This window comes from Dipodomys spectabilis, unplaced genomic scaffold (assembly GCF_019054845.1).
Source record: "Dipodomys spectabilis isolate Male_0828 unplaced genomic scaffold, ASM1905484v1 ptg000369l, whole genome shotgun sequence".
NCBI classification, from domain to species: domain Eukaryota; kingdom Metazoa; phylum Chordata; class Mammalia; order Rodentia; family Heteromyidae; genus Dipodomys; species Dipodomys spectabilis.
This window is the reverse complement of record NW_024871046.1, coordinates 180,472-207,311: the sequence shown is the minus strand read 5'-3', so window position 1 is coordinate 207,311 and position 26,840 is coordinate 180,472.

Genomic DNA, 26,840 nt, shown 5'->3' with positions numbered 1-26,840 from the left:
ATGAATACTCATAAGATCCAATGTGTATGGACCAAGTGTTTTCACATTGTTTGGATATACACACACACACACACACACACACACACACACACACACACACATATTTAGTAGGAGTCCTGTCATATGTCTACCACCACAAATGCGTGTGCTCAATTATTTCTCATAATTGTCACAATTATTAACAACCAGAATTCTAAGAATCCAAAGATGGCATCATGTCCTCCCCCCACACCTACAATTTAAGAAATTGTTGCAAAGCTATTAGCAGCCTCTGAGGCCCAATAAACATCTTATTTATACATAAAATCTACTTTGTCTTGTAAGTTTAGAGGAACTAAAATTCTAACATTTAGAAAGCTCATAGGCGTTTCTTTCATTGATCCAATGATGCAGTAACTTGACAGGCAATGAGAACAGAAAGTTACCTCAATAAATCGTGGAGGTTTTAATGGCAAATATTGTTAACACTCTATTTGTATGGGAAGAAACAAAAGAAAATACTAGTGAGGAGGCTGGGGCATGACTCAGGTAGGAGAGCACTTGCCAAGGATGTGAGGCCCTAGGATTACTTCTCAGTATAATTTTCTTTAAAAAGCAATACTGATAAGTGTTAGTGTTTGATAATGTATCACAGAGTTCAACTGTAGCATTTAAATGTTATGATAGAACTTAGAAACTGGATATTGTGGTTCTAATTTAAGGTCTTTTGTGTGACATTTTTAGGTTTATTTCTCTCATGTTGTTTCAAATACATGGCTAAATTAATTCATCAGGAATTATGCCAAGTAGAATTCACCTTTTATAGAAAAATAACATGATCTTGTATTTGTATGGCTAAATAAAATATAGCAAGCACTGAATACAGTACCAAATGTAATTTCTTTCAAAATCAGGTGGGGGGAAAAATTCTAAAATTCAGTAAACAGATTAAAATGAAATGTTTCCATGGCTTCTCTCTGGCAATACAATTTGATGGTGGCAATATTTCAAAGATTATGAGTGAAAATCTTGGTAACAGAAAACAACAACTTTCAGAATGTTTATTTGTGAAGCCATATGCATTATATTTAGTGTTTCCATTATGAGATGATCAAAAACACATTAGAATTAAATACCCAAAAGTTCCATATCAAATTGAAATAGTTACTAATGTTTCATTTTCAGTAGCTTTAATTTTAAACTATTCTAGGGTTCATAAAGTAATATTACCCAGGTACTCTTTCGTTATTATTACACATTAAAAACAATAAGATTACTAAAAATGAAATCTCTGAAAAAAATCTCTGTTATACGTTTTGCAGTAAAACTAAATTAGCACCATCTACAAAAAGTATTGTCAGACATGTAAAGTCAAAGATCGTTTTCATACAGGACTTGGTGTCCTGTTGAGGAAATGAGATAGACACCTGTCAGGACCTCTGTGTCAAACGAATATAACAGACACACAGTTTGAAATTCCTCTGTAAATGTGCATGGCAAGCCTAAAATTTCTAAGGTTTTTTTTTTTTTTTTTTTTTTTTTGCCAATACTGGAGCTTGAACTCAGAGCTTGGGTGAACTCAATGCCAGCGTTCTACCACTTGAGCCACAGTTCCAATCAGTTTCTTGCCACCTTTTGCTGGTTAATTTGACATAAGTATCTCATGGATTTTCCTGCCCATACTGGCTTCAAACCACAATCCTCAGATTTCAGCCTTTTGAGTAGCTAGTATTACAGGTATAAGCTACCAGTACCCTGCTAAAGTTTTAATTTCTAATTATCATATTAAAATACACAATTAGAGTTTAAAGAAAGTATAACAGTTACTTTAACTATTAACACCATTAACTTCCTAACAGCTTCACATCTTTTATTTTATGTAACATTCAGAAATAGAACAATTCACCTCATTTAATTCGGTTTCAAAACCACATAGAATCCTTGACTTTCAATTTTTTTCCTCCCTGTAGTATATATTTTAATTATACTAATAACAACATATTTGACTTAAAAAGCTGACTTCTTCTTAGTTTCATTTATCATTTCTTCATTTCACTTGCCAGCCCCTTCTAGTCTCTTTACTAATAGTAAAACTAGATGTGGCTTATTCATTTTAAGACATGATAACAGCATTAATAGTCACATAGAAGCTGACTTCCAGTTTCTGGAATATTTGTGTTCTTCCAGTTATAAGACAGTCACTTTTCCTTTATTTCATTAATTCAACAAGCATTTAATGGACACTTACTATGTATCCATCCCTGTAATAGACATACTATACACAAAAATTAAAAACAAAGGATTTGTAAGCATGTATACAAATAATTGCAGTAAAATGAGAAAAGCACAGTAAGTGTCCAAATGCCAGGTCATGGCCTCTAAGAACATTGCTCACAAGTGTAATCTTAAATTCGTTACTATCTTCTGGCTTTGTTGGATTTCTCTTTGCCTCAAAATGCTTCACTTCAGGGCCTTTGCACATGTCATTTCTTCTTCTTCAATGTCCTTTCTTACAGTCATTGGCTAGCTAAGTGCTGTTTACCTATAATATAAATATTATATATTACATCCTCTGAAAATCCTTCTTTAAGCCCTCAAATCTTCTTTGTGTCATACATTCTCAATGTACCACTTAGTTTTCTATTTTATCCATAAGTACAATTCTAAATATCCACATAATCATTTTTTCTGTCCTCAACTTGACTATAAAATCCATAGATACAGAATTGCCTTAGTATTGTTTAGTAATATGTCTCCTGTGTTGAACACAGTGTCTGAAACTAGAACTTGCTCAACACACATTGAAGGAAGGAAAGAAGGAAAGAAGGGAAGGAGGGAGGGGGGGAGGAAAGAAGGAAGGAAGGAAGGAAAGAAGGAAGGGTAACTTACCACTGTCTATGGGAATCAAGAGAAGACTTTATAGAGGTGTTGATTTTTAATGCTTCCTCTCTTCATAACAATGCCCCTAGCTTCTTTAGCACCCATTTTTTTCTGATTAAGATACTTGTATCTTCAGATCTAAGAAAGAGTACTAACACCAACCACTTTCTGGCAATGAATATACTTCTGGGTGGAAATTTTAAAGTCACCTTAACAGAATAGAATGCCTGTGGTTTTACTATAAGACCTAATATTTAATGAGCAGCTCCTCGATTATCATGCATTTCCCCCTCCTTCCTACCATAGTAAAATCTCTATTTCTATATGAATCTGCACCTCTATCTTGGTGATGGAGAAAATAGAAAATAAACACAAAAAATAGATCCATTAGGTAATTTGTAAATGTACTGCTTTATTCAATCTGCCTTCTATTCCTACAGGTAATTATGAGTTTCTTGGATAAAGTGATAGTCATATGTCTTAGGGAGATTAATATAAGCAAAACTAACAGTTCTCTTCTGCAGTGAGGAGCTTCCCTTTTTTTGTTATTAAGAGAGGAGACAAGAGAAAATCAGTCATCTTAGCAGGTTCAACAGCAGCCTAGTTTCATTCAAATATCAAACAGCAACTCTTCTTTCCATATTTAAGAAATTAATATCGCATTTGAAATTCTTTTCATTCCACTTTTATTGAAATGATCCAAATATAAGTTTCTATAGTAACCACTTTGGATTTTAGTGAAGGCTTCATTATTGCCAGTTTAATTGTGTAGTATTGTTTTCTACTCTAGCTTCAGTTGAGTTTAAAAAATGAAAAATGGATGATCTTTTACTACTCTATAAATATTATGGAGCACAAAGCCAATTCCAACAATGAACCTGTACAACTGCTACTAGAAATATCTGTTTATATACCAACCATCAATGTATTTTAGAAACACAAGGCATTGTGCTAAAGCAGATCATTGATCCATATAATTAAATATGAGTCCTAAAAAGTAATCTCCAACACTAAAACTACTTCTATGATTCCTAATTACTAAGGAATATTTATTTTTACTTCATATAGTACAGTGAAATATAAGGATAGTAGCCATGATATTTACATAATCACACAACTTGTGGATTAAGAAAGAGAACCTCATAAACAGCTCCACTCATAGCTCAGTGCCTAACTAGCCAAAAGAACGAATTTGATTCCTAAAAGGACAAATCTGTAAAACTTGGCACCATAGCTTTGAGAATAAAATTATAATGGAGGTGATATTTTTGATCTTACAAAAGAAAAACGAAGTCATATTCATTAAAGGCACAATTTGAGAACAGATATATCTCCCAATATACACTTAAAACTTACCTAGTTACCCAAAACTTACCAGATGAAAGGACAGAAATGGATTTAAAATTTTTTAACTCAATGTAAAAGCACAAAATATACTTCATTTTACATTCACATAAAGAACACAATTGAACTGGTTTGGAAAATAATTCATCTGTTAAAATTATTTCAGTACCTTCAGTAATGAAAATTGAAACAAAATATCCATAAACAAATGGAAATATTAATATTTATTTGTTACTGAAACAAAGTTACTAAATTTATAAAATATTTGCATTTGTTCCATAGTTTAGAAAATATATTATATACCCAGAATTTTCTTTAATCTCCTCAACAGTCCAGTGGGTGTTATTACCATTTTACAAATTATAAGAGTTGAGTCTCAAATTTACTCATATGACACACAATGCAGTGTTTGCCACTAAATCACAGGGCATATTGTTTTTTCTTTTTATTGTGAAAATACTGTAGAGGGTTACATTTACATGAGCAAGGTAATGAGTACATTTGTTATCAAGCATTTTTGCCTCCTCCTTTGTTTCTACTTTCCATCCCTTCCCATCTCCCCACCCACCCACCCCCAATTCCCTACTTCCCACCCCCACCTTCACCCCCACCAAATTTGTAAAGTTCGTTTTTCGACATAACGACTTGTACATCTCATTGTTGCAATGGGTCCACCTGTATCCCTATTTAAACAATTTGTTTTATCCCTTCCCCTCCCCAAATTATACCAACATCAACTACAGTGAAAACAGGGGTTATACCATGGAAGAGGGACAAACAAAGGAACAAAGAAATCATCTTATAAATATGTTAGAAACAATAGCAATAAAAACCATTTGAGTCCTTAACTTGAGGTTCATTTCACCTAACATCAACTTATCTGACCTTTTCTGCTTGACTCAGACATATACTAGTTATTGCAAATAAGGGAAACCATAGGACCTATGTTTTTTTGGGCCTGGCTTATTTCACTTAATATATTTTTTTTCCAAGTCTTTCCATTTCCTAACAAAGGGGGCAATGTCATTCCTTCTGATGGAGGCATAGAATTCCATTGTGTATATATACCACATTTTCTTGATCCATTCATCTACTGAGGGGCATCTGGCTTGGTTCCAGATCTTAGCTATGTTAAATAATGCTGCAATAAACACAGTTGTGCTGGTAGCTTTAGTGTGGTCTTGTTTGTGATCATTTGGGTAAATGCCCAAAAGTGGGATTGCTGGGTCGTAGGGGAGCTCTATGTGGAGTCTTTTGAGGAACCTCCATACTACTTTCCAAAGTGGTTGAACAAGTTTACACTCTCACCAACAATGCGGTAGGCTTCCCTTCTGTCCACATCCCCGAAAGCACCTGTTGTTATTAGAGTTCTTGACTATAGTCATTCTAAGTGGGGTGAGGTAGTATCTCAATGTTGTTTTGATTTGCATTTCTTTTATGGTTAGGGAGGTTGAGCATTTCTTCATGTGTCTATTGGCCATCCTTCTTTCTTCTTCGGAGAAGTTTCTCTTTAAGTCTTTAGCCCCCTTATTTATTGGGCAGTTGTTTGCTTGAGGATTTGTTGTTGGAGGATTTAATTTTTTGAGTTCCAGGTATATTTTAGATATGAGACCCTTGTCCATTGTATGGCTAGTAAAGATCTTCTCCGAATCCATGGGCTTTCTATTGATCTTGCTAGCTATGTCCTTTGCCATGCAGAAGCTCTGCAATTTCATGCAATCCCATTTGTCCAACCTTTCTTTGAATTTTTTGTGTTTCTGGGTCTCTACTAAGAAAATTTCAGCCTGTGCCAAGGAGACTCGAGGTTTCTCCTATTCCTTCCTGTAATATTTTCAAGGTGTCTGCTTTGACTCCGAGGTCTTTTATTCATTTGGGATTGATTCTGGTGCAGGGTGATACTTTATAAGGATGAAGCTTTAGTTTTCTACAGGTGATTAACCAATTTTGCCAGCAGCATTTATTGAAGAGGCTGTCTTTCTTCCATTTTATTTTTTAGCTCCCTTATGGAAGATTAGGTCTGTGGGTTCATTTCTGGGTATTCAATTCTATTCCATTGGTACTGAGGTCTGTTCTTGTGCCAGGATGGCTTTGTAGTAGAGTTTGAAATTTGGTATTGATATTCCTCTAACATTTTTTTTAAATTTTATGTTTATGTGGTACCAAGGAATTGAATCCAGGGCCTCATGCATGATTGTCAAACACAATACCACATTTCAAGCTCTAGGTATGCTGTTTTAAATTGTTAAAAAATCAATACTGTTGCCACCCTATATAATGGACCAATTCTTTTGAGTCTAGGCTATAAGGATAGATAAACAATAAAAAAAATATGCAAGTTTCTTAAACCTTCAGTTCAAATTTATCAAAGACTCTACAACTGTTCTAAGAACCAATCTCTCATGACCAATTCATAGCAATGTTTAGAAAACACTGTCAAAATGGGCAGTCTTTCAACTGTTTACAAGAAAATCTTACCTGCCGAATATTTTTCCCCTTCTTATAAGTGGGTTAAAATTCAAATAAATTCCCAGCTAAATTTATAATAAGATTATATTTTTCATTTTTAAATTTACAAATGGCTTTTCCTAGACAAATAGATAGAGGCTGTTGACATGCCTTAGCTTAAGGCATTTGTTTTTGGTGTTATGTAATCTTTCATCATGAATTAATTCTGAAGCTTTGAATAAGTGTCAATAAATCATGACTGAATAAAGATCTTTAGAAATAGAATGATAAGATATATACATTTGAAAGACCGTAATATGAATGAATGTTACCTGCCCCTTCAATTCTATTTGTATTAAATTTACATTCATTTTGCCTAATATTTCTTAACATTTGCATTTTACATAATTTCTACATCACTACTGTTTAAGATAGACCATTTTGTGGAAATATGTAAATATTATGTAAATATAGATCTACAAACAAAACATAATTGCAAGAATAGTCCCAATATAGCTAATAATTTTATTAAGTCAAAGTATTTCTAGTTTTCCTATTAGCCATGACTTTCACCAATAAAATTGATCTGTATCCTTGTATATGCTTTTATTAGAAACTTTTCCCATGTATGAGCTCAATGTTAACTATACAATACATATTCCAAATACCAAGCCAAATAGACTATTTTTCCTAATTGACGTTGAAACAAATTATTAACATGCTAAGTACTTGCCTGACTTTTATATTCATTAATTATTCAAGATTAATTCAGTGAAAATCCAGAGAATGCTTATGATGATGAGTTCTTAAGATACACAACTGCTCTAGGAGATAAGAAATGTTCTTGAATTTATCATGTATTAAAATACACTGTAAAGATCTTGACTGCTATAGATGTGCTACATTTTTATAGAATTACTAAACATTGGAGGAGAATGTACATTAACATTTGCCCATTCAAATCCGATTACAATTTTCTGAACTATTAAGATTTATTAACCTTGTGCAAGGTTATATACAATTTATTCAAAGGCTTTATATTTGTGGAAATACTTTGCATACATTAGGTTTTTCATATTCAGTGCTTTTATCTGATCATGGCAGAAATCCTGAGAAATAAAGAAATGTGGTAAGACCATCATGATGAAAAGGAAAGCATGTACATGCTTAGAAGCTCAGTAGATAACTCCCACTATACACCAGTTGTGGTACTAGGTATAAGAATGTAATGATCTAGCTACATAATCATGAATATTCAGGAAAAAGAGTAGAAACATTAATTAAATATTTCACTTCCTCTTTTTGGAAAGGGGCTAGTACATGTTTGTTGTAAGCAGGATAGTTATAAGGTTAGGTGGGATTATGACCTTATTTCCTTATATGAAAATGATAACTGGGCATACAGGTGTTAACAACTAGTGAACTTATGATTCTTAAGTCATGTCAAGTGGACTGTAGCATATGGTCCCCATATATGTAGTTAAGCATTATTCTGGGTGTGTGGGTCAGGGTGTTTTGGTGCAAATTCACATATGATTTAGTAGACTGAAAAAAAGTTTATTGCTTTCCCAATTAAGTAGAACTAATCACGTCTGTGTGAGGTTTAAACAGAACAGTAGTTTTGACAATAGTCATGATAGAGAACTAACTGAGGTGTCCTCAATAAGTGGATAAAGAAAGTGAGGTATAGGTGGAACAGGGGTGTACACTTGCAATAATACACTTATTAGACTGAGGCAGAAGGATCACTTCAAGAAAACCTAAGCCATATAGTGAAACCTTGTCACATAAAAAGACAAATAAAATGTGATATAGATGACAGATGATAGCTTTGTAATAAATAGCTGTTATACATATATACAATATATATGTAATATGTATCCACAATATATATCCATACTGCAGAATATTATTAAGCTATAGAAAAGGATGAAAGCTTTGCCATTTGGGGTGTATTTTTTTATCATATCAGAAAATATCAATGTAAAATTTTCAGACAGTGTTAAATATCCATGTTCTTTTCTCCCAAGATTTTGTTGCATAAAATACTAGGGGAGTGCAGTTGTCTAAACTGCCTGTGTGGCAGGAGAAACTATGGCATGACTTTTGTCTAGAATACAGTGACTCTAAAGGAAATTCCAGTTTAAGGAAGGAAATCCTATGGGGAAAAATCTGTTTTGATATTGATAGAACATTATTCATTATTTAAGGTTTTTTAATCCCTTTGTTACTGAAGTTTGAATATTTATATATTTAAATTTTTATTCTTCTGCAATTGGATCCTTTATATCCTTTGCTGTTTATGCATTGTTATTTTCTTTTAGACAAGTAAAAGACAATTTAATAATACTATATATTATATATTAACTCTTTGTCTTTACTATCAGCATTTTCCCAAATCTAGCATTTTTTCTATTGGCTTATTGTATTTTTTGCCATACCAAATATTTTCTTTTTTATATAATCAAATGTTTAAATTTTCATAATATAACTCCTCTTTCTTTTGTTTGCCAATTTATCTCTTATGCATAAGCTATAAACATAGTCTTCTTATTTTTCTTAAAAGACTTTTATTTTTATTTGTTTACACTTAGTATTTAATCCATCTGGGGTTTCTGGGGTTTTTTTTTTTATATGATGTGAGATAGGAGTAGAGCTTTATTTTCTTCCATATGAAGAGCCAGTTGTCCCAGAATCTCTTATTATATCTTCCATCCTTTTCTTACTGCATTTGGAATGCCATCTTTGTTATATATTAGCATCTCATATGTGCTGGCATTTATTACTTGGTACATTTTGTTCTTCAATTTACCTAGAATTTATTCTTGTGCAACTGGTTATCCAGTTGTTCAGAGTCGTTTATTGAATAATTGTGCCTTCTCCATTGATTTTAAACGCGGAGTATCTGCCTAATTCATCTTTTATTCTTGGCACTGACTGCTCTCCATTCCAATTTCTGAAACTCCCAAATATGTTTTTATATCTTGTAGACAAATAATCTCCTTTCATTCTTTTACTCTATTACAAATTGACTATCTTCTCATTTAATTTTTAAAATATATTTTTATTGTAAAGATACTGTACAGAGGTGTTAGATTTACATGAGCAAAGTAATGAGTCCATTTCCTTTCTAGCATTGTTACCCCTTCCTGTGTTTTTCCCCTACCGTCCCTTTCCTCCCCACCTCTCCAACTCCTCCCTCCCCACTCCTCCCCCTGCCCCCCCCAAAGTTGTAAAGTTCCATTTCAAAATAGTGTCTTGTACATTTCATTGTTACAATGCGTCATCCTGTATTCTTATTTCAGCATTTTGTTACTTCCCTTTCCCTCCCCAAATTAGAAAAATGCATATACAAGATAGGTCCCATAGTTTCCCTTATCTGCAATAACAGTATATGTCTAGGACAAACAGAAGAGGTCAAAAGACATGTACATATGACCATATAACCTGATGCTAAGCAAAATGAACTGCAAGACAGGGACACAAGATATTTTATCTTTCTTGTTCTTTTTAATGTATTTATAATGTACTATGTGATTTTTTTTTGTTTCTTTTCTATGTTCTTTCTCATTGGTACAACCCCTGTGGTCACACTATTTGATTCGGGTGTCACATTTATTTTTTCAGTTGAATTTTAAGATGCTTTTTCCACATCTCATCTACACATACATACTGATGCTAAGTACACACATACCTAATGTGATTTAAATTAATGAGCATATTGCATTTGTATATGTACTACTTATAGTATGTTCATTTATTAAAGTTTTCATGCATCTTCAAAATTTTATTTTAGTGGTTGTTTTACTTTAGGTTGGATTTGGAGATAGTAATGGAATTTGGACTCAAGGCATCTCACATGCTAATCAAGCATTGAATAGCTCAACCACAGCTCCAGGGCTTTTCTATACTAGTTATGTTTGAGATACAATTTCACTTCCTGTCTGGACAAATCTCTAGACACCACTGCCTATTTTAGGTTTACTGTCATTGCTAAGACAACAGATGCAACATCATCTATTAAAAAGGACTATCACCAACTTTTCTGTCCAAACTCTGCTCAACTCACAGTCAGTCCTCCTAATCTCAGCCTAAGTAACTATTAATTACAGTTTTGAGCCACCAATACCAAGAATTTTTTCCTTATTTTTTAAAAGAAGATCTTGCTGTGTAGTCTGAAGTGATCTCAGGTTTTGGTCCTTCTGCCTCAGTTACCCAATATCTGAAATTACAGGCATGGAACACTAAACCCAGCCCTATTACATTGTATGTTTACATTGGCATTGTAAAAATTTTTTTCATTTTATTATCAAATGGATAGTTGTTGAACTATAAAAAATACACTGACTTTAATAATTAATATTATAGCTTCATATTTTATCCTTAGAAGTTTGCAGATAAAATAAATAATGAAAATTTTCTATCTTACTTATAGCTGATATATACATATATTTTATGATTGCTTTAACAAACAATATTATTCAACATACACTTTAGAAAACTTTGTTCTGAGTCTCAATGTAGAATGTTTCTTATATTTCTTCATTAAATGTTGATCAGGTTTGTTTTCCTATAATGTTAGGAAATTCTCTTTCTTCTATTTTTACCAGGAATTTTATTTGGAAAATCTGTTAAAACCCTCCCCACCACCAAAAAAAAAATGTATATATTTATAAGCATCTTAGAATAATTTCCTCCTTTCACTTGTCATAATAAATTATTATGTTTCCTAACATTGAAGCATCTATGAAGTAAGAATATAATATTTCTCTAATTGCTAAATATGTCTTTATATTACTGGATTCATTTTTCTAATTTATTATTTAGGATGTTAATGTCAGTGTTTATAACTTGTGTGAAATAGTTATTTTATTAGTACTTAAAACATGTAAAGTTCCTCTGAATGTTTGGCTCATAATTATGACAGTATTGGTTTTTTTCCAGGAACATTTTCTAAATAGTTAAACTATACTTTGTTTTCTTTTAGATCCCACAGTTATTTTAGGAAACTTGGCATGCTTAAGGGTTGACTTTTTCCATATTTTTCTATTTATAACTTTGGTATTTATATATGGTTTTATAAATTTTTGATAAAATCATGGTGTACACAATTTTCAATTTGAAAAATGACATAAGATTATCTTGTAGATTAAAATATAGACAAGTTTTCATATGCCAACAATAGACATTTGAAAAACAATTTAATAACATTATTCTTATTTTATTAGTATGTTTTAACTGTAGAATAATTCATTGTGTTATTTTCATGCATGCATATAATATACTTTCATGATAACATTATAAAATGTCTCTTTTTTATGTTGTTTCTTATTTGATTTTTCCTAAGATTAGGAGAATGATTTAAAATCTGTCCTGATGGTGATGATTTCATCAACTTTCCCTTATATTTCAGCAATTTTCATGGTATATTATCTAATAAACTAAATTTACCTCATCAGTACAAACCTAATTTTTCCATATTCTTTTATACTTAAAAATTTTAATTCCATTTCACCCGGTGTTGAAATACTAAACTTTTCCTTCTTTTCATTTGCATTTGCCTGAGATAGCTTTGAGTTTTGCTTTATATTTAAACTAGTGTTACAATATTTGTATTATTTTAAGACAGTTTAATGTATTTATATGTATTATGATGAGCGGTACATCTAGTCTAAATTTTGGTATGCTGTTAGATGTAATAAATATGTCTAGACTTACTGTGTTATTATTTTCAAATTTTCTCTCCTCAGTTCTCTAGTTTTCTTTGTGCTCCTCTTCTTTCTCTTTATAAAATAGTGATATGAATGTTTTGTATATTTATTTTATGATGCTTCACTAAAGTAGTTTCTCAAAACATCTGTGGGGTGCTTTGGGAGGGGCATTTTGTAGTACATATCAAATTGCTGAATTGGATAATAAAAACATACTATCTTGAATTTCAAATCATCATCAGGATAGGACAATGAAGAGAGGATGAAATGGGCATAATTAGATCACAAGAAATAGTATGATCTGATTCTAGCATACTGAGTATATTCTATTAACATTTACATTTAAAATTTTGGTCCCTGCATCTCCACATACCTCAAAAATGTATGTCAACTGCTTCCAATCGTCATACTTTATTGAAATAACATGGTTTTTTAAATTGAGTTCATTAAATCATTTTAGTATATAATTTATCCTGTGGTAATTACTTTGAAATTATTTCTATAGTTCATAATGACATGTTCTACAAGCTAACTGTACGGTTTTCTGATCAAAGCACTCATAACTATATTTTATTATATTCTTGAAGAATTATTTAAATGAGGTTCAGCACATCATTTTTTTGATATTTTTAAAATACCGCTTATTTAAAATATATTTTTTCTTCATTTTTTTATTATGAAAATACTGTACAGAGGGGTTACAATTACATGGGCAAGATAATGAGTACATTTCTTATCAAGCATTGTAGCGTCCTCCTTTGTTTCCCCTTCCCATCCCTTCCCATCCTCCCCCTACCCCTCCACCCAATCTTCCCTGCTACCCCCCCTCCTCCGCACCAAAGTTGTAAAGTTCATTTTTCGACATAACGACTTGTACATCTCATTGTTGCAATGGGTCCACCTGTATCCCTATGTAGACGATTTGTTTTTCCCCTTCCCCTCCACAAATTATACCGACATCAAATACAGTGAAACCAGGGGTTATACTGTGGGGGAGGGACATACAAAGCAACAAAGAAATCATCTTATAAATGTGTTAGAAACAATCACGTGAAAGAAAAAGAACACATTTGAATACATATCTTAGGGTTCATTTCCCTAACATCACCTTATCTGATCTTTTTTGCTTGACTTAGACAAGACCAATGGAATAAAATTGAAAACCCAGAAATGAATCTACAGACCTATAGCCATCTAATCTTCGATAAGGGAGCTAAAAAAATAGATTGGAAGAAAGACAGCCTCTTCAGTAAATGGTGCTGGCAAAATTGGTTAACTAGTAGAAAACTAAAACTAGAACTTTATATATCACCCTGCACCAGAATAAACTCCAAATGGATCAAAGACCTCGGAGTCAAAGCAGACACTCTGAAAACATTACCTGAGAAACCCTAGGTCTCCTTGGCACAGGCCAAAATTTTCTTAATAGAGACTCAGAAACACAACAAATTAAAATATATTTTATTCTTGGCTTAAACTAGGTTGTCAGAGGAGTATGTTCATAGCCTAGGTTAACTTAGTCCTTAGAAATAACCTTTGCCAAGTAAAATGTGTGTTAACACTACAATAATTTACAATAATCTAAATTTTACTACAGATGTTGTTACAGATGGAAATGGTTGTGCACACTATCAATGATTGTTCCTAATGGGAAGCTCAATATTTGTAATTTATTTTGGAATTTAAAAGGTACTTGAAAAACTTCCTTGGAGATAATAAAAATATCTTATATTGTTTTAATTTTCTAGAATCTTAGAGCTAAATTTAAAGCTCAGCTTCAGCATTACACAGATTCTTATCACCTGCTTTTTCATGATTCTGACTCTCTGTTCATAATTTTATTTTAGCTTGCCTTGATAGTTGCTATGTATATTCTTCATTATTTTATTGCGTGTTTCTCAAAAGGCTGTTTCCAATTCTCTATAGACAAAAAGTTTTAAAATGACTCAAGAGAAACTATTCACATTTTATAAATTAGCTTATGTCTCTCTGTTATGAAAATGAAGCAATACTGTTTATATTTTCTCAAGTTCCTTATATAAATCAAAACCCACAAATTTTAGAGTATATGAGCTGACAACATTTGTGTCTTGTCCATCAATTGTTTTTTTCGTTGAGTAGTTATCAAAAAGAAGAAAAAATAGCTCATGCGATGTGGTTTTTTAGTACACTGGCCACTTCAATCAATTGCCAGAGCAATTTTGATAAAGAAAAAGAAAGCTAAAGATACCACATCCCTTAATTAAAACTGTATTACACAAGTATAGTAATCAAACACTGCAATACTGGAAACATGCACACACACACACACACACACACACACACATACACACACACAGTGAAACAGAATATGGAATCCAGAGATATACATATATGACCAATTAATTTCTCATAAGAGTGGTAATAATGAACAGTGAAGAAAGGAAATCCTCATCAATAGATGGTGTTAGAGTAAATTGTATCCTTTTTTAATACCTGTACTGGAAAATTAACTCAAAGTGGATTTAAGTACATGATGTAAAGCATAATCATAGGAAACATAGGCAAGAAGTTCCTTGGCATTGGGTCTTTACAATGTTTTTTTGGATGTGACACCAAAAATACAGGAAATAAAAGCAAAAATGAACAAGACAGTACCAAACAAACGCTTTTACAAAGCAAAGGGAACAACAAAAGGAAAGATAGTTTATGGAATGAGAAAAAATGCAGACTTATATACATGATAAGAGGTTAATATCTACAGCATATAGGGATACACTTAACAGCAGAAATTAAACAACCCAAATAAGAGAGGTAAGGAGAAACTCAATCCTATAATGCTAACCATTATCCAGAGAATGATGGTTCAAGTTAACTACAATATAAAAAGAGAACATATTTTTTAAAAATACCTAAATCTAAAATCACTAAGAGAGTCGTTCAAATGGTAAGGTGCTTATACTAGCAAGTATAGATTCTAAACTCAAGTCTTGATACCTCCAAAACTAAAAGCTAAAAAAAACAATTTTAAGTGGGAAAAGTATATAAATAAACACTTTTTAACCAGGTGTTGGTGGCTCATATGGGTAATCCTAACTACTCAGGAAGCTGAGATCTGATGATTGTAATTTGTGGCCAACTTAGGCAGGAAAGTCCATGAGAGGCTTATCTCCAATAAATCAGCAAATAACCATAAGTGGAGCTGTTACTCAAGTGGTAGCATGCCAGCCTTGAGTGAAAAAGCCAAGGGAGACTGTAAGACCTTGAATTCAAGCCCCAGTACCAGAACAAAAATAAAGAGAAGCTTCAGAAGACATACAGATAACCAACAGGCATATGAAAATGTGTTCCATGTGATCACCATCATTAATCAGAGAGAAATGTAAATCAAAATGAAAAGTAGTTATAAACTCACACATAGTAGGATACCATTGTAAAAAGGACAAGAGATGTAAAGTTACTGGTGACCATTAAAAAAAAATTGGACACTTGTTCAGTGCAGGTAAAAACAAAAATTGGTATAGCCATTATGGAAAATAATATAAAGATTCCTCAAAAATAGAACTATGATCTAGTGATCTTGAAATGAAGTCAGTATACTGAAGAGACTTCACTATTCACAACAGTCATGAAATGGGAATGAACACGAAAATGCTACAACATGATCAATTTCTAGGGATGTGATATTTACCATAGATGGAGATAGGTGTGTTCATTTCTTTCATAGTGATAATCACTATACACTGTGTTAACCTCATCCACACCCCCACCATCTTTAATATGTACAATATTTATTTGTCAATTAAATATTTAAGACAAAGAAAACTAAAATTGGAACTAAGGTGTTTTTTTTCTTTTGGGCTGTTGTGATATTTTCCATTATAGATGCCACTAAATACAAGAAAAATTTAGTGGATACTATTGAAGTTTGATTTTTAATGATTTGGGAGTGGGTACAGTACACTAGAAAAAAACTATAATAAGCAAGAATAATTGTGGTTCTGTTTGTAATTAGAATTCAGCTACAAATTTGTCTTTTGATTTAGGCAAATCACTTGCCTTGTCAGAAAGGATGTCTTATTATTTGAATTATTTAAAAGGTAGCTATTGAATACTACCAAAATATGTTCACTCTATCTTTATCATATCTACAATACCCCATCTTGGGCCATGTCTTCGATTTATATGATTAAGTGTCCATGTGAATGCTGTTAAAATAAGAAGCAATAAAGTAATAAATTATGCATGCTGAATTCTTGTTCTGATAACATTTTCTTAAATCCGTGGTATTATTATAATTACTCTTTTTCCTGTTTCATAATGACAAAATAATATTAATAATACATGCCTGTAATATTAACTATGATGTACTAATAAGAAGTTTAAAGGCCTAAAAAATCTATTGATATTTGCTGAGGAGTCTTTTGATTTTGTCACTGAGATAATCCTTGAAATGTTAAGGGATTCTAATGATGCAATTTCTAAAAGAATGTACTTTTAGAAGTGGAAGGGTCCATGGAATGTAAGTGTCTTTTATCTTCAAGTTAAGGACATTCTTCACTAAATAAAGTACCAGTATTCACATGAGTACACAGTATGTATAAGTAGGAGAATCTGCCCAAGGCCAGGCAAAAGTGAGAGTCTACCAGAAAAATCTACTTTAAGAAGGTGTGGCAGCATGGTTCAACTACTAGAGCAATTCTAAAGGCTAGTATGTTCACACATGTCTATAATTCCAAGACAAAGAGACTCTGAGAAAAAGACAAGAGGTCAAGGCCTGCCCTGAATACATGGTGAGACCCAGCCAAAGGAAAATAAAAGGCAAAAACAAAAATCCAACCTAGGCCATTAACTTGACTGTAATTTCATGAAAGACCATAAGAAATCAGGTGAGCCACATCCAAATTCCTGACCCTCCAAGATTGGTAAGATAATAAATGTTAGTTGCTTTGATCTAAGTTTTAGAATATTTTGGCCCATAGTTCTAGATATCTAATGCAGTAGATGAGCTGACTCGAAACTTTGGAAATGTAGCAGGGTATAAAATTAACCCTCAAAAATCAGTGGCTTTTCTGTATGGCAACAATGAAAAGAGCGCAGCTGAAATCAAGAAAGCAACTCTTTTTGAAATAGCCCCACAAAAAATAAAATATCTAGAAATTAACTAAAAAAGTGAAGAACCTCTATGATGAAAATTTTTAAACCCTAAAAAAAGGAAACCAAAACAGAACTTAGGAAATGGAAAAACCTCCTATGTTCCTGGATTGGAAGGATCAACATCGTGAAAATGGCAATACTTCCCAAGGCCATCTACAAATTCCAACCTCATTCATCAAGGAAATAGAAGAGGCAATCCCAAAATTCTTTTTTTTTCTGTTTATGGTGCTGCGGAATCGAACCCAGGGCCTCATGCATGCAAGGCAAGCACTCTACCACTGAGCCACCTTCCCAGCCCCCCCCCCAAATTCTTATGGAACAATAAAAGAATCCGAATAGCAAAAATGACCCTTAACAGAAAGAACAGTGTTGGAGGAATATCAATTCCGAATTTCAAACTCTGCTACAAAGCCATAGTAATCCAAACAGCTTGGTAATGGCATAAGAACAGATCAGAGCACCAGTGGAATAGACATGAAAGCCCACAAATGTACCCACAGACCTATAGCCACCTAATGTTCCATAAGGGAGCTAAAAAAATAGAATGGAAGAAAGACAGCCTCTTCCATAAATGCTGCTGGCAAAATTGGTTAATCACCTGAAGAAAACTAAAGCTTCATCCTTATAAAATTTCACCCTGCACCAGAATCAATCCCAAATGAATAAAAGACCTCAAAGTCAAAACAGACAACCTGAAAACATTACAGGAAGGAATAGGAGAAACCCTAGATCTCCTTGGCACAGGCCGAAATTTTCTTCATAGAGACCCAGAAACACAACATATCAAAGAAAGGTTGGATAAACGGGATTGCATGAAACTGCAGAGCTTTTGCATGGCAATGAAAATAGCTAGCAAGATCAATGGAAAGCCCACGGATTGGGAGAAGATCTTCACTAGCTATACAACAGACAAGGGTCTCATATCTAAAATATACCTGGAACTCAAATAATTAAATCCCCCAACAAAAAAATTCTCAAAGGAACAACTGCCCTATAAATAAGTGGGCTAAAGACTTAAAGAGAAACTTCTCGGAAGAGGAAATAAGAATGGCCAATAGATACATGAAGAAAATGCTCAACCTCACTAGCCATGAAAGAAATGAAAATCAAAACAACCTTGAGATTCCAGCTCACCCCAGTTAGAATGGCTACAATCAAGAACTCTAATAACAACGGATGCTGGAGAGGATGTGGACAGAAGGGAACCATACTGCATTGTTGGTGGGAGTGTAAACTTGTTCACCACTTTGGAAAGCAGTATGGAGGTTCCTCAAAATACTCCATGTAGAGTTCCCTTATGACTCAGCAATCTCACTTTTGGGCATTTACCCAAATGATCACAAACAAAGCCATACTAAAACTACCAGCACAACTATGTTTGTTGCGGCATTATTTACCATAGCTAAGATGTGGAACCAACCCAGATGCCCCTCAGCAGATGAATGGATCAAGAAGATGAGATATATATCTATATAGATATATAGATATAGATATATATGGAATTCTTTGCCTCCATCAGAAAGAATGACATTGCCCCATTTGTGAGGGAATGGAAAAACATGGAAAAAATTATATTAAGTGAAGTAAGGTAGGCCCAAAGAAACATAGGTCCCATGGTTTCCCTTACTTGCAATAACTAGTATATGTCTGGGACAAGTAGAAAAGGTCAAAAGCTATGTACATATGACCAGATAAGTTGATGTTAAGTGAAATGAACCCCAAAATAGAGACACAAGTGATTTTTTTCTTTCTATTGATTCTAATAAATATACAATCTACCATGTGATATTTTTTGTTTCTTTGAATGTTCCTCCCCCATGGTATAACCCCTGTTTTCACTGTACTTGATGTTGGTGCCTGCATCTTGTATATACACGTTTCTAATTTGGGGAGGGAAAGTGAAAAAACAAAATGCTTAAATAGGGATACACGTTGACCCATCGTAACAATGAGATGTACAAGACACTATGTTGAAAAACCAACTTTACACTTAGGCGGGGAATGGGAGGGTGGAGAAAGTTTGTTGTGGAGGTGGGAGGGAAGGGATGGTAGGGGAAAAACAAAGGAGGCAACAATATTGATAGGAAATGTACTCATTAACTTACTCATGTAACTGTAACCCCTCTGTACAGTATATTTATAATAAAAAAGTATTAAAATAAAATTTAAAAATATTTTAGTTTTCCTTCTGAAGTCTTTTGCAATTTATCAACACATAGAATGGGATTGACTCTATTCTCAAAAAATGTAATTATTTTTATGTTATTGTTTTGCAAGTAAAATGAATATGTTCTGCAATTGATCCAGATTATTCAGCAAATTAGTAGTATAAGGGCTAAAGGGAGTGAAAGAAATTGTTATACCAGACGTAACATACAATAATTTTTATAGATGACTTTGATTACATCCTGATTTCAAAAGGCATATTTGTAAAAAGGCATATTTGAGATAATTGGAGAATGTTGAACAGGACTCTATTTGACTATATGAACAAATTATTGTCAGGCTGCTGGAGGAAGTAAGCAGCCAGGAAAAATATCAGTCCTCTGGGAAAAAAAAAGGCTGCTGCCAAGAAAGCTATCAAAAACACCATCTGAATCAACCTTCTCTGACTGCCCTGGCCTAAAACCGTTCAAACAGGCAAAACAAGCTACGTGCTCCAAGTCCCTGCTCACTACAAGTTCTGCTATTACCCTGCCTATAAAAGCTCTGCTATAACTAAACTCAGTGCAAAATCTCTGATCCAGACCAGGGAGTTCACCCAGGAGCATACCACAATAAACGTTCCGGACAATCTTTTTATTCTTCTGTGTGTGGTCCTTTCTCACCTAAAACCTTACTATTATGACTTTTGCTTGAGTGATAATGTCATACTAATACTTTTTAAGGTATTATCTATTAGATATCCAAAACAAACTGTATGTAGTTGAAATGATATCATAGTGGAGATGTATTTGGAGAAAACAGGGTAAATACAGTAAATAAAGCAGCATGGAGATAATTTGTTGAAGCTGGGTGATAGACACATAGAAACTTGTTTTACAAATATCTGTAGCTTTTCTATCTGAAAATTTCCATAGTGAAGATTTTTTTGAAAATAACGAGTATATTTTATCTGAATTTCAAAGTAATTAGTGAATATATATTCAATGTCTATTAGAAAGTACGACACGTTTTCAAATATTACCCTAATCAGGGCTTTGTTTTAAGATATTTCAAGAAGAAACAATTTTATAAAAGTCATCCAAAGTGTAAGAAGATTTGACATGCTGAGTTACTGTAATCATTTATTTTAGGAGGAGGAGGAGGACAAAAAGTAGAGGAGGAAACTGTAATGGCAAAGTGTAATTAGAACTGTCAAAAAATAAATTAAAAACCTCAGCAAATAAAAGCCTTAAGGGGAAATGACATGGGGAAGTCCAAACTCAATGTATCTCTACTGTGCCAAATATATTATGTACAGATAAAAATAACAAGATGCAAACTAGTTCAAAATCAAGAAAAGCAGTTCTGTGAGGCAAAAACTAAACAGAAATACAAAGTTATAGCAGTGCTGGAACCATTGCTGTTGTAGTTCTAGGTCTCAGAAACAAAGAAGGAATGACAAGAAATTTCCCTCTACTAGGACAACAGAGACCAAATAAACAGTCAAAATAAGAAGAAAAATGAGTAAGATTTATTTCTAAAAGCCAAGATGAGAATGCACTTATTCTAATATAAAAAGGAAACTAAAAAAAAAATAAACAATGCCCTACATCTACAGCTCAAAAAAGGACAGTCTCATATGGACAGGCCAATGTGGTAGACATTCATCTATAAAAAATAATTTTTCTTTTTCCAATTAATTTTAGAAGAGAGCCTGACAAAAACGTTGGACATTTTTTTATTAAATAATTTTTTTCTTGTGAAAATACTGTACAGAGGGGTTACAGTTACATGAGCAAGGTAATGAGAACATTTCTTAGAAAGCATTGTTCATGAGATTCTTTAAGTACAAGATCATGTCCTCTGCAAAGAGGGAGAGTTTTACTTCAGCTTTCCCTGTTTGGATCCCATTTATGTTTGCATCTTCTCTCATTGCTCTAGCTAGTTTTTCTAATCCTAAATTGAAGAGAAGTGGAGAAAGTGGACATCCGTGTCTCATTCCTAAGTTTAGAGGAAATGGCTTTAGTTTTTCACCATTAATTATAATGCTGGCTGTAGGTTTGTCATATACAGCCTTTATTGTATTGAGGAATCTTCCCTGGATTCCTCATTTTTCCAGAGCCTTCATCATGAAGGGGTGTTGGATCTTGTCAAATGCTTTTTCCGCATCTATTGAGATAACCATGTGGTTCTTACCCTTGTTCTTGTTGATGTGATGAAATATATTGATGGATTTGCGTATATTGAACTAGCTTTGCACCCCTGAAATGAATTGTGTTTGATCGTGGTGTACGATGTTTTGGATGAATTGTTGAAGTCAATTGGCCAAAACTTTGTTGAGAAGTTTTGCACAGAGGTTCATCAAAGAAATGTGTCTATAGTTCTCTTTCTTTGATGAGTCCCTGCCTGGTAATGGGACGAGGGTTACGATGGCTTCATAGAAAAGTTCGATAGTGAACTTTCTCTTTCAATTTCATTGAAGAGTTGGACGGGTATTGGTGTGAGTTCTGCTTGGAAGGCAGTGTAGAATTCCACTGTAAATCCATCTGTTACTGTGCTTTTCTTAGATGGGAGGTCTATTATTGCTTTTTCTATTTGAATGGTTACATGGACCTGTTAAGTTGGTTTAACTCATCTTAGTTTAGTTTTGGCATGTCGATATTTGCTAGCAAATCATCCATTTCTTCCAGATTCTCAAACTTATTAGCAAAACCTTACTGCATTGTTGGTGGGAGTGTAAACTTGTTCAACCACTTTGGAAAGCAGTATGGAGGTTCCTCAAAAGACTCCACATAGAACTCCCCTATGACCCAGCAATCCCACTTTTGGGCATTTACCCAAATGTTTACATACAAGACCACACTAAAGCTACCAGCACGACTATGTTTATTGCAGCACTATTTGCCATAGCTAAGATATGTAACCAACCCAGATGCCCTTCAGTAGATGAATGGGTCAAGAAAATGTGGTATATATACACAATGGAATTCTATGCCTCCATCAGAAAGAATGATATTGCTCCATTTGTTAGGAAATGGAAAGGCTTGGAAAAAATTATATTAAGTGAAGTAAGCCAGGACCAAAGAAACATAGGTCCCATGGTTTCCCTTATTTGCAATATCTAGTATATGTCTGAGTCAAGCAGAAAAGGACAGATAAGGTGATGTTAGGGAAATGAACCCTAAGATATGTATTCAAATGTTTTTTTTTTCTTTCATGCTATTGTTTCTAACACATTTATAAGATTATTTCTTTGTTGCTTTGTATGTCCCTCCCCCAAAGTATAACCCCTGCATCCACTGTATTTGATGTCAGTATAATTTGTGGAGGGGAAGGGGAAAAACAAATGGTTTAAGTAGGGATACAGGTGATCCCATTGCAACAATGAGATGTACAAGTAGTTATGTCGAAAACGAACTTTACAACTTTGGTGCTGGCGGGGGGGGGGGGGGGGGGGGGGGGGTGGGGGGGGGGAAGATTGGGTGGGGGGGTGGGGGAAGGATGGGAAGGGATGGGAAGGGGAAACAGAGGAGGCTACAATGCTTGATAAGAAATGTACTCATTATCTTGCCCATGTGATTTTAACCCCTCTGGACAGTATTTTCACAATAAAAAAAAAAGAAAAGAAATAAAAAAATGGAGCAAGAAAAAAAAAAAGAAAGAAAAATATTCCCTTATGTTCCGAATCTTGATTGTTTCTGTGGTGATATTTCCATTCTCATCTCAGTGTTTGTTTATTTGTATGTGTTCTCTCCTTCTTCTCATAAGATTTGCTAAGGGTCTGTCAATTTTGTTAATTTTTTGAAGAACCAACTCTCTGTTTTGTTGATTCTTTCTATGGCTTTTTTAGATTCTAATTCATTTAATCCCGATTTAACTTTAATTATTTTTTTTCATCTACTAGATTGGGGTTTTGCTTGCTGCTATTTTAAATGGAGGTTCAGATGTCTAATTAAATTGTTGGTTTCAGAGCTCTCCACTTTGTTGATGTAGGAACTCAGAGCTGAAAACTTGCGACTGAGTACTGCCTTTGCTGTGTCCCAGAGGAGCTGGTAATTTGTGTATTCAAAGTTGTTGAATATCATGAACATTTGAATTTCCTCTATGAACTCTTCCATGATTCAATATTGTGTTGTTCAGCCTCCATGTGTTACAGGACTTTCTTTGGTGACTTTTGGTGTTGAGTTCTAATTTTATTCCGTTGTGGACTAAGAGAATGCAGGGCATAACTTCAATGTTTCTGAATTTGGACAAGTTTGCTTTGTGACCTAAGATGTGGTCTATTTTGAAAAAAGTTCCCAGTGCTACAGAGAAGAACGTGTATTCTGATGCTGCTGGGTGAAATATGTCTATTAAAACTAGTTGAACTATGCAGTTGTTTAGATCTGCCATTTCTCTGTTGAGTTTTTGCCGAGCTGATCTATCTAGTGGGGATAGTGGTGAGTTAAAGTACCCAACAATTAATGTCTTGGGATCTATGTGAAATTTGAGGGAAAGTGGTTTTTCTTAGATAAATCTGGGGGCTCCCTTGTTTGGTGACTAGATATTTAGAATTGTAATATCCTCCTGAAGGAGAGGTCCCTTAATTAATATGGAGCAACCTTCTTTATCTCGTTTCACTAATTTTAACTTGAAGTCTATTTTATCTGATATTAGGATTACAACTCCTGCCTGTTTATGGGGGCCATTTGCTTGGTAGATTTTGTTCCAGCCTTTCACTTTCAACATGTGTTTGTTTCTATGGGCCAGGCGTGACTCCCGAAGGCAGCAGCAGAAAGATCTTGCTTTTTAATCCAGCTAGACAGCCTATGTCGCTTAAGTATTAATTAGCCCATTAATGTGAAGAGTCAGGACTGAAATGTATTTGGTAGTTCCTGCCATGTTATCCACCTTCTTGGGGTCTGTGACACCTGGCTTCTTCCTATGGTTCTTGAATTTTCAGTTTGCGTGCAGTTTCATGGACCTTATTGTGGTCTTGTTGGTTTTGTATGTGTAGGACATCTTTCAGTATCTTTTGTAGGGTAAGTTTTGTGGAGATATATTGCTTTAGTTTTTCTTTGCTATGGAAGTTTTTTATTTGACCTTCGGTTATGAAGGAGAGTTTAGTTGGGTACAGTATTCTTGGCTGATAGCTGTTTGTCTTTGGGCATGGCATACATCATTCCAGGCTCTTCTTGTTTTAATTGTCTCTGCTGAGAAATCTGAGGTGATTCTAATTGGTTTCCCTTTATAGGTGATTGATCTTTTCTCCTTGACAGCTTTCGGGATCCTTTCCATGGTCTGAATTGATCCTGTGAGGATTAGAATGTGACAGTGGGATTTCGTGTTCTGGTCTGGTCTATTTGGGGTTCTAAAAGCTTCTTCTGTCTGAATGGGCCTATCTTTTTGCATGTTTGGGAAGTTCTCTGCTAGGATCCTGTTAAACAAATTTCCTAGACGGTTAACTTCTGTCTCTAGGTGCTACTCTACACCCATTAGCCTCAGATTAGGCCATCTGATAGTGTCTTCCAAATGTTGAATAGATCTATCATATTTCTTGGATTTGTCTTAGATATGTTCTTTCTCTATAATATCTAGGCTGTCTTCAATCTCCAAGATTAGATCTTTTGCATGGACTAACCTACTGTCAAGACTTTCTACTTTGTTTTTTTTATTTCCTTTCCTTCTAATTGGTCAGCTTTGGTGGCTTCAAATCTTTGTTGGAGCTTTGTTTCAGATCTTGTATGAACATCTTTATTTCCTTAATTTGGTGTTCAACATAGTTGATAAGGTATGGTTTCCTTGGACTCCCTTTCCTTCTGACGGTCTCCATTCAGGATTTCCTTTGTGGTGTCCCTGGATTCCTTCAGCTGTCTGTTTATGGATTCCATGAACGCCTCTATTGATCTTTCTTTATTCTCATCGCACTCACGCAATTCCTGTATATCTCTTGGACTGTTCTCAGCCTGCTCATGCAATTCCTGTCTTTCTCTTTGACTGTTCTCAGCATGCTCATGCAATTCCTGTATTAATCTTTGAGTACCTTCCTCACTCTCACGAGATTCCTGTAGTAATTTTTGGTTAGCCTCAACATGGTGGTGAAGTTCCTGTGTTAAACTTTGCTTTGCCTCGTCTCATTCCCTATCACATTTGCACTGAGTCCTTTGCAGGTTTTCAATCTTTTCATTAACCATATTTAGCAGCAGTGCTTGTAGAGCTTTTTGGGAACTCTCCTCAGGATTATTCATTAACTATTCTGTCACCTAATTATCCTGAGTGGGAGCTGAGCTACCTGGACATGACATTTTTCTTGTGTTTCTCCAGCTTGTTCTGCCCATTTGATATGAAAGTAGCAACAATTTTGTGCTACAACACTATATTAAGGCAAGCATGAGCGAGAATCCTGTAGTTGCACAGTCAAAATGGCTGCAGATACAATTTAGTTCAACAGATACAAACTATTCTATATCAAACAACTATGGATTAATGGTCAGCAAACCAGAAATGCTTAGTTTTAGGGAGAATTGTGGGGAAAAATAGGATTACAGGGAAGTGCAGAAGTAAAAGGAGAGTGAATTTAACCAAGTCTTAATCTCAGAGAGGGAAATGGGTAGGACAGAATGATAGGAGAGTGAAAAAAAAAAAAAGACAAATTGGAAAAAACAGAAATTTAAATTTAAAAGAAGAAGACCTTAAAATTAATTAAGTATAAAGAAATGATATTGAGAGAAGGAAAGAATAGGATGAAAGGAGGGAAAAGATAAAAAAGTAAAATGAAAATAAAAAATAAAAATTCTTAAAATTGAAAGTTATATCAGTATAAAGAAATAATACTACTATTAAAGAAGTTAAACCTAAGAGGTAGTGAATTGAGTAATAAGATTCTGCATCAAGTATGTACACAATGAGGGATAAGGTATAAAAATCAATGACGGGTATATATCTGGGGGTGAGTAGACCACCAATTAAGTCACGCAAAAAAGAAGCAAACAGAAAAGAAAAAGAAAAAGACAAAAAGGTCCAAAAGGTCAGAAGAGATTTTTTTGAAAAGCACACACACACATACACTAAAATGAAAATTATGAAAGAAAAAAGAAAAAATAATAGAAAACAATTTAAAAATAATAAAAAATAGGTAGATAAAAGAGTTCTTTAATATTTTTTGGAGGGAGGAAGATCTTATGTCTTCCCTGTGTCCATAACCAGTCTCTTGGTGGAGTC